Genomic DNA, 7733 nt, shown 5'->3' with positions numbered 1-7733 from the left:
CAGATCCAATTCCCTCAGCAACTATTCCCTCAGCTTATTTTCACTCACACCAAACACAATCTGGTCACGAATCATGGAGGATACCACCACAGAAAAATTACCGGGTTTAGTTTTTAACTTTAACTCAGTGATGAAATGATCTATGGACTCTCCTGTCTTCTGTAAATGTGATCTAAACACATAGGGCGAGATTCTCCGCACTCCCGACGGTGCGGAGAATAGCGTGGCTCATAAAATTTTACGGCCACGCTGTTCCGACGCCCTCCCGCTATTCTCCCCCCCCCCCCCCCACGCCCAACTCCCGACACGAATCGCTGCCGCCGTTTTTTTACGGCCTGCAGCGATTCACAGCTGATAGATGGGCCGAGTTCCCAGCCCTTTACGGCTGTTTTTACGAACGGCAAACACACCTGGTCTGGCCGTTCGTAAAAACGGCCGTAAACACTCGCATTTTATAACCATGGCACCGATTGGCACGGCAGTACCACGGCCGTGCGAAGGGTGCCATGGGCCCTCGATCGGTGCCCACCGATCGCGGGCAGCGGGCCCGATGCCCGCGCACTATTTCTCCTTCCGCCGCCCCGCAGTATCCATTCGCGGGGCGGCTGAGGGGAAACCCGGCCCGCGCATGCGCGGGTTTCGCGCAAATGCGCGATGACGTCATCCGCGCATGCGTGGGTTGGAGTCTTCCAATCCGCGCATGCGCGGCTGACGTCATATGACGCGTCAGCCGGCGCTAACTCCGGCAAGCGGGCTTAACGAAATTCGTTAAGCCCGTGATGCCGGAGCTTACGGCGTCGGGCTGCTAGCCCCGACCGGGGACCAGAATCGGTTCCCGGTCGGGAAGGGGGGGGGCTGGCGTCAAACCCGCCCGGATTTGACGCCAGCCTTACGATTTCTCCCCATATGGGAGAATCTCGCCCATAGCGTGGCTGCGAGGTAGGGTTCATTCTTTCTGGGGCTGTAATGGGCATCAAATCTTCAAATTACTTTGTTAAAATTTTTACTGTTTTCACCGTTTTCCATTTTAAATGTATTAAACAAATGCTTCGGGCCCTGTCGCTGTTAGGAACATCGCTACCTTACGCAAATCTGATTGATCTTCTAAATTTACTGCAGTAAGAAACAGGATAAATTGTTGTTTAAACATAGCCAGTTGCTGTCCACATTACCATGAAAGCTGAGACTCTTTGGTGTCCTACAACTCCATGCAGTTAATTATGCAGTCTGCAAAACCTTCCAATTCTGTGGAGGGCTGATAGTTTTTTTTCTCAGTCTTTAATGCTCTGGTACCATGCAATCTATAAACGATTTATTAAAATTAACTGTGGGTGAACTATATACAAAACAACTGATGAATAACGTAATCATCATGCACAAGCAACCTCTCTATAGCTTCCTCCAGCCAGTCTGAGTTCTGCTGACTTTAACATTCACTAGTGAGACTCCTAGTGGTCAGTCGGTGAATTATAACACAATCATGATATCTGTACATCCTTGTTTGTCAGCATTTCATCCAGCCTTGTCAGGGTGCAACTTCCCAGCACTCTGTCTTCCCTCTGCCTTCTATTGTTTGTCATCGTCATTCAACTGCTTGCCCCTCTGATTGCAATTGTGTCCCTTGACCATCCCACCCCCCCACCTATGCAAAGTCTTCCTTCCCATTGTTCCCCTTTTGTGTACCCCTCCTCCCCCCCATACCCTTGCACAGCACTCCTTCCACATTGCTCCCCTCATCTTCGTTGGATCCTCCTACCTCGCAGCCACCCCTTTGATCCTTTGGAGCATGAGTCCTGCAGCACAATACTGTCAAGGTATGTGGTATCGAGAGCGGAAGGCCCTTTCACTCTCAAATCAAAGGCGCAGCACTGATCCAAGTGAAAGGTGAGGGTCCATGGGTCCAACAGTCCACAAAGACTAGCTCAGCATGAGGTAGTCTGCCCCAGCAGTGTGGTGTTCAGTGCAACAGGAGTGGCACAGTGCGATGGCAGGTAGTCCATGTATGTTTCACTCATCGCAAAGTGCCTTGAAAACTGAGACCCACCTTGTGTATGTCACTCTTTCTCAAACGGGTTTGAGGCCGACGTAAATTCACGCCGATGTGGCGCAAAACTGGAAGCCCGAACAAAATTCTGGCGGCCAACTCTTTTAATGAGCAATCATGAAATGCAAAAGAATGCAAATAATGTTCACGCTTTCAGGCAGTGGGAAAACTGACCTGCCATGGACCCGCCTTGGGAGAATTGGGTTTGTATATTGGTGGGTTTCCGACCTTTTGCTCCCACTGGATTCTCCGACCCCCCACCGGGCGGGAGAATCGCCGGGGGTTGGCATGAATCCCGCCCCCGCCGTCCTCCCAATTCTCCCGCCCCCCAAAAACCGGTCACGCTGCCCACCTCGGAGAATGTCAGGGTCCGGCACGACTCAATGGGAGCCGGGGCTGCCCGAATTCTCCGGCCCGCGATGGGCCAAAGTCCCGCCCATCTGTAGCCAATCCCGCTGGCATAAATTACAATAGGTCCCTTACCGGCGGGACCTGGCGGCGCGGGCGGGCTCCGGGGTTCCTGGGCGGTCGCGGGGGGGATATGGCCCCAGGAGGTTCCCCATGGTGGCCTGGCCTGCGATTGGGGCCCACCGATCCGCGGGTGGGCCTGTGCCGTGGGGGCACTCTATTCCTCCGCACCGGCCGTTGTGGTCCTCCGCGATGACCGATGTGGAGACGAACGCTCCCGCGCATGCGCTGGGATGATGCCAGCATGCGCTGGCGCTCCTGTGCATGAGCTGACTCGCGCTTGCCAGCGGAGGCCCTTCGGCACTGGTTGGCGTGCGGCCAAGCCCCTATCCCGCTGGCCGGTGGGGCGCCAACCACTCCGGAGCAGGCCTAGCCCCTTTGGTGCGGCCTGACGCCAGAGTGGTTCACGCCACTCCGTCCCTCTGGGACCCCCCGCCCCGCTGGGTACGGGAGAATCCCGCCCTCAGTTCTCGCCCGCCACTAAACCTGCCAGAGGCAAGATGGGAGACTCCTGCCACTTAACCCTGCTTCTCTCTCCACAGATGTTTCCTAACCTGTTGAGTATCTCCACCATTTTCTGTTTTTATTTCAGATGTCCAGCATCCCCCACAATATTGTGCTTTGATACATTGTACTGTTCTCCTTTATTCGGTACATAGGCAGACTGTGGATTGTTTAGAATTGACTCAACAAAGATTAATGTTTGCTTAGCATTATTAACCATGTTAAACCATTTAAAATAAATTGGTTAACCCTTCGTGTTAAAGTAAAAAAGGTTTCTAGACTTACCTGTCAGTAAATGAAGTTCTGTGAATATATCTTCAATACTTGGGTTGATGTCCTCCTCTGGCAGAGGTATTGTCTCTTCCATTTGCTGCTGTTTTTTTTCAATGGCTTCAGAAAGAGATCACCTTGGTCACCTTTATTCAATCACAATGTATTGCACCCTCCTGATCTCTGGAGGTATCAGCATCTTCAAAGGAATCATTTGCAGTCACAATTCACATTCCCAGGATAACTAGAGAACTTCATAACCGATACATTAATTGTTTTGAAGTGTGGCCACTTTTAGTGAGGCAAATGCAGCAGTCAATCTGTGAACAGCAAGATCCATGAAACAGCAATAAGATAAGTGACCAGTTAATCTGCTTTAACTGACAGATACTTACATGGAAACATAGGAGCAGGAGTAGGCCATTCGGACTTTCGAGTCTGCTCCGCCATTCAATATGATCATGGTTAATCCTCTCTCTCTCAATGCCATATTCCTAAATTCTCCCCCTGACACCTTGATGCCATTAAAATCTAAAGAATTATCTATCTCTTTCTTGAATACTTAGCTTCCACAGCCTTCTATGGTGGAGATAATTGTTGCTTCGAACTCTGAGAAATCTCTTCTGCTCATCATCAGGTAGTGTTACAGGATCTTTAATATCCACAAATTCTAACTCAGCAGAGAGAGAGTGCTGCTACTGGGCCAAGCTGACACTTCAAACTCTGGATCGTCTTGTCAACCATGGTCCTAATGCCTCAGTATATCATTCTGTACTAAAGAGGATCAGAACCCTTCCTATCACTTACAGGGAATCATTGTCATAAAATGTTGAACACAACTAGACAACAGGATTTCTGTGTGTCCACGCGGGAAACACAACAGGTCCGGCAGAACAGGCCAGGAGACTTGCAACCAGTCTGATGCCTGGTGTGGAATCTGGTCCGATTCTCTGGGCCATTGTGAATCCTGTCGCCAGCCAATGGACCCGGAGAAATCCCCCACCCCCCATGTGTCTGACAAAGGAGAGCCCACCCATCCAACTGGCGCAATGCACACCGAAACAGCCCATGCACTTTTGAAACCTCTGAAGAGTAAATGCTTTTTTAACCAACAATTTCAAGCTAACATTGATGAGCATTACTTTGTCTATATTTTAAACTTGGTCACGTAACCTTCAAAATCAACCAAAATACGATGCAGTTATTCAAGAAGAACTAGGTTGTACACTGCACCAAAATTAATGATAGAGTACAACTATGCCTGCAAGACAGGTCAACATTTCCTGATTAATTTACTTTCAAAACCAAAAACATTTAGCTGGCAGAAGAAAACCCATTACATAGAGGAGATGCAAATTCCAAAGAACTGTCAATGAGGGACACGAGGGATGCCTTGAGGATGGAGATGTACATTAGAAAAGACAGACTTTTAAGACTGCAAATCCAGTTTATGTAATGTGATGAGATTAGTGTGGTCAGTGCTCGGGGATAATAACTGTACACTGCCCACTTGCAGTGCACTAACTCATGCGAGCAGCATTTTAAATCAACAAAGTAGCACAGCACGCTTTACCAGGAGCAGTAACCACAGTCACAGCATCAGTGAGGATGACTATGTAAAAGCAAGTTTGATTTTTTTTTAAAGCAATTATTTATTACTCCATTGTGACCATAAAATTGTAGCTGCGAGTTACTGCTTAAGGATTCTATGCATAAAGGAATCAATCGTTTGGCAGCTACATACTTTAACCAATATCATCAGTCATCAGGTGTGGGCTTGTGAGTCCATTATTACCATATCACCTGCATGAACATCAAAACAAATGCCAATCAACCTGATGTTTCTTTTCAAACTGCTGATTAATCTAAATCTTACATAGTAATCTTCAGCTTTAACTAAACCCAAAATTAATGTTTTCTGTTATGCTACATTTTCCTCATTTCGAAACAGATGCTGTGCTAATTTTCCCGCACGATACTTTGCCTACAGAAATTTATTATGGAATCATACTCAAGCATGAGCAGTTTTGTGGAGCAGCACGATTGCTAGCAGCAGGCTCATTATAATATTTTTAATTAAGAAAACAATTGAAGAACTCTTTTAGATTTTTTGCGCTGTATGTATATAGTATTCATTGGAAACTTCAAAATGATGTAGCCAAAGACTAATTATCGGGTGGATTTGAGACCTTGCGAGTGAGTGAGTGCCTCATTGTTTGTATTCTGAGAGAAATCATGGTATCTTGCCACCATCTGCAAGGGCATAGAAAATCTATTCAATAGTGCAAAAAAATTTGTACCTTTTATTTGCTTACAATGCAACTAAATAATTTGTCTTTTACTCCTAAGAAGCAGTAAAATGAACTTTACAAATGAAAGAAAACTGCCATTGGAGTCAACGTGTGTCTGAGGGCATATTTTTCAATTGCTGGACATAAAGGCATTTTAGACAGATTGGAACTATAGTTCACAGCTGAGTCAACCATTCCTTCTTTGGCTTGAAATAAACAAAGTCAGCCAATCAAAGTTAATCTGAAATCTATTACAATTCCTGCCTCAATCGTGAGAAATCACAAATTGCAGAATGTATTGTAGAAACAGTAACATGCCGAAAATAGAAAAAGACGGCACTTTTATGAATGAAAAAGTTTATACATAGGTTACAGAGTGAAAAAGGAAGCACTATTTTTTTGCCATTAAATGGCCGAAGATCAGCAAAAATTTTCAAGAAGCAAAGATAAAAAGTGCAAGAGAGCAGAGGAGTCTTCAAAATAAATGAATGATCTGAAAGAGTATAGGATGTAAGCACATAATATAGCGAATGAAACTTCAGGCAGGATATTAAAGCATCTGGATGAAATGTTGAACAACATAAAAATATAACAAGGAAATTGTTTAAGCTTCAGAATAATGAAAACAGCAACTGTTATCAGTGGTGAATATTGCCTTCAACCAAATGCATCAACAACTAATAAGCTATTGGGATTTTACAATATTAGCAATAAGCCGTTATTTATTTTATGAAGGAGGCAGCCAACATGATTTCAGAAAGGAGTTGGTTCTGCCTCTCTCATCTCCCTCAGAGTTTTCAAAGGTGTAATTCCTGGTGACACAATTCACAGAAAAATACAGTGCAGAAAAGGCCCTTTGGCCCATCGAGTCTACACCGGCGTATGAAAGGCATCCGATCTGCCAATCCTAATCCCATTTGCCAGCACTTGGCCCATAGCCTCAAATGTTAAGATGTACCCATCCAGGTACTTTTTAAAGAATGTGAGGCAACCCGTCTGTACCACCCTCCCAGGGAGTGCGTTCCAGACCGTCTGGGTAAAAATGTTTTCCCTCAACTCCCCCCGGAACATCCCGTCCCTTACCTTGAACATATGTCCCCTTGTAACCGACCCTTCAACTATGGGGAACAGCTGCTCCCTATCCACCCTGTCCATTCCCCTCATAACCTTGTTCAACTTGATCAGATCGCCCCTCAGTCTTGCCTTCTCCAGCAAAAACAAGCTAAGCCTATCCAACCTCTCTTCATAACTTAAATGTTCCATCCCAGGCAACTTCCTGGTGAAACGCCTCTGCACCCGCTCCATTGCAACCACATCCTTCCTATAATGTGGTGACCAGAATTGCACACATTACTCCAGGTGTGGCCTCACCAATGTCCTATATAGCTCCAACATGACTTCCTTGATGTTGTAATCTGTGCCATGATGCCTTTTCATTATCCTATTAACCTGCACTCCTGCCTTCAGAGATCTATTTACAAACACGCTAAGATCCCTTTGTTCCTCAGGACTTCCCAGTGTGGTGCCATTCATTGAATATTTCATTGTCAAATTGCTCCTTCCAAAGTGTAACATCTCGCAATTTTCAGGATTAAATTCAATCTGCCACTTTTCTGCCCATTTGACCATCCCATCTATGTCATCCTGTAACGCCCTTTCCGGTTAGCCGCTGGTGGTGGCGAAGGAGGCTTCAGGTGATCAGGTAAGAGTCATGGCCAAGTCCAAGAATCACACCAACCACAAGTGGCACAGGACAAGGATCAAATAGCCCAAGTCGTATCGATTTGAATTCCTGAAAGGAGTTGATCCCATGTTCCTGAGAAGCATATGGTTTGCCAAACAACACAACAAAGAAGGAGCAGCTAAGGCTGAAAGCAAAAAATAAAGTGCCGATCGTGAAGAAAAGGACTGGCAATGTTAACGATTTGACATTTACTGTCCTTGAGGATGGCAGCCATGTGATATCTTGTATTCCAAATTGTTTATTTTTAATAAAATCTCAAGCTGGGACTTCAATTTCCAGTACTATTACTGTTGTTTTTGGAGCACAGCTCCTTCATCAGGTGATGAAGGAGCTGTGTTCTGAAAGCTAGTGATTTGAAACAAACCTGTTGGACTTTAACCTGGTATTGTAAGACTTCTTACTGTGCTCACCC

General features: G+C 46.0%; 1 pseudogene; it reads left to right on the top strand.

Moving 5' to 3' along the window:
* Positions 1 to 7288: 7288 nt before the first annotated feature.
* On the top strand, positions 7289 to 7462 carry LOC119966283 (annotated as a pseudogene).
* The last annotated feature ends 271 nt before the right edge of the window (positions 7463 to 7733 follow it).

Source organism: Scyliorhinus canicula, chromosome 5 (assembly GCF_902713615.1).
Source record: "Scyliorhinus canicula chromosome 5, sScyCan1.1, whole genome shotgun sequence".
In the NCBI taxonomy this organism is placed as follows: Eukaryota; Metazoa; Chordata; class Chondrichthyes; order Carcharhiniformes; family Scyliorhinidae; genus Scyliorhinus; species Scyliorhinus canicula.
This window is presented reverse-complemented; position numbering and strand designations above follow the sequence as displayed.